Here is a 2411-nt window from a genome sequence, read left to right on the forward strand (position 1 = left end):
GTTCCTTTAGAACCTCACCAACGGCCCCATGAGCTTCCCAGGTGGCTCAGTGGTAAAGAATCCGACTGCCTGACAAAGAGAACAGACTTGTGGAGGGGGTGGAGGGAGGAGAGGGAGGACAAATTGGGAGAGTACCATTGAAACATATGTTACCATATGCAAAATAGATAGCTAGCCAGTGGGAATTTGCTATATGACACAGGGAGCTCAAACCCCCTGTTCCTGTGACAGCCTGGAGCAGTGGGATGAAGTGGAAAGTGGGAGGGAGGTTCAAGTCAGGGGACATTTGTATACCTGTGACTGAGTCATGTCGATGTATGGTAGAAATCAACACAACATTGTAAAGCAATTATCCTCCAATTAAAAATAAAAAGAAAACAGATGGCTGTTGGAAAAAAAAAATCCACTTGCCAGTGTAGGGGAGAACTCCAACAACACCCTTTCCAGGCAGGTATTTATCATCCCCATTGTGCTATTTCAGGAAGGAGTTAACTACTAGTTAACAGAAGCAAGGTCAGAATCGTTGGGCTTTTATCTATAAACTAAAAAAACTCTCCCTCCATATTTAGGACTTAAGGAGGTAGCCGGTACCCTAGACAAAGCTTGTGACAACCGCTGAAATAGGTGGGGTGGGCGGGGCTGGCCGAGGCGGGGGTGGGGACCAAGGGTTTAAGTAAACAAAGGCAGAAAACAGACAGAAATTGGATGACTTGGAATAAACTTGCCATGATGTCAGCCCGTGATTTCTTTAATTTTTAGCTAGTTTGAGTTGAATTCTTGCAATCTGAGTACAATTAGTCTTTTCAGGGCCTGTAAACCTTGATCCAAATCCCTTTATTCCAGAGAATGAGGTTACAGTTTCAGATACAAGAACTCTAAAATATATTCGGGGATTCAGTAACATTTTCTCTGAAGTGGTGGAGTCTTCCCAAAGGACTCGATTTTCATAAAACCCCTCCCACAACTAGAGATCCCTGGTTTGGGAAGATCCCCTGGAGAAGGGAAAGGCTACCCACTCCAGCATTCTGGCCTGGAGAATTCCATAGACTGTATAGTCCATGGGGTCGCAAAGCGTCGGACACGACTGAGCAACTTTCACAATTCAAGAAGATGGGCTAGAGGAGGGCGGCACAGGCATATGTGGTCATAAAGCTGTATCTTCCTGCAGTTCTCCTAAGGAAAACTTCAAAGTCATTTGCCTTCCTAAAACTGCCTGCTCCCCTTTCCCTTATCCTGTTAAGATAGTACAAAAGTCCAAATTCTAACCGCCTCCTAGAGTCACATTTTTCTGTGAACTCTTGTTAATTGTAATTCACAGGCCCCAAATGACAATATAAGAGTTTAGAAAAAGTTTTTTTCTCTGATAACACAGCTGGGACAAAGGCAGCTTCTGGCCCTGTAGCAAATTTGGCAGAAAATGGGACTATTGTTAGACCTAACACTGCTACTGCTAAGTCACTTCAGTCTTGTCCAACTCTGTGCGACCCCACAGACGGCAGCCCACCAGGCTCCCCCGTCCCTGGGATTCTCCAGGCAAGAACATGAGTGGGCTGCCATTGCCTTCTCCAATGCATAAAAGTGAAAGTGAATCGCTCAGTCGTGTCCAACTCTTAGCGACCCCATGGACTGCAGCCTTCCAGGCTCCTCGGTCCATGGGATTTTCCAGGCAAGAGTACTGGAGTGGGGTGCCACTGCCTTCTCCAGACCTAACACTAGGACCAGACAAAAGCAGAAAGGAAGTATAAAGATTCTACCATGGCAGGAAAGAGTCCTTATAAATCTGGGTGAGCTTTGTATGATTTCTGATAGAGAAAAACAGAAACAAAAAAACTAAGGTTTCCCAATTGTGGATATTGGAACCAACAACTGAGTTGAGATGGTGGCATTAGATGAGAAGGAAAATGGCGATCCACTCCAGTATTCTTGTCTGGGAAATCCTACAGACAGAGGAGCCTGGTGGGCTACAAGTTCATGGGGTCACAAAAAGTTGAGAGATGGGATAGTGGTAGCATAAACCAAAATCATGGCTCTTGGTTGAAAAGTAGGAATAGGGAGACATGAGCTCTCAAAGTTTGAGCATTAGTTTCCTCACTTGAATGGTGTCACCACTGATTTTTGAAATAGAAGTTTTATTGCAACACAGTCATGTATATTTGATTTCATATAGTTTATGACTGTTTTTGCATTACGACAGCAGAATTTAGTAGTTTCAGGAGACTGGTCTGAAAAGCCTGAAATATTTACTATCTGGCCCTTTATAGGTGTTAACTAGACTTACTGTGTGATCATTTCACAATATATACAAATATTGATTATTTTATGTTGTACATCTGAAACTAGTACATTATATCTCAATTATATCTCAATAAAAATAAAAAATATGTAATTATAATAAAAATGTTTGCTGACTC

Source organism: Capra hircus, chromosome 8 (assembly GCF_001704415.2).
Source record: "Capra hircus breed San Clemente chromosome 8, ASM170441v1, whole genome shotgun sequence".
NCBI classification, from domain to species: Eukaryota; Metazoa; Chordata; class Mammalia; order Artiodactyla; family Bovidae; genus Capra; species Capra hircus.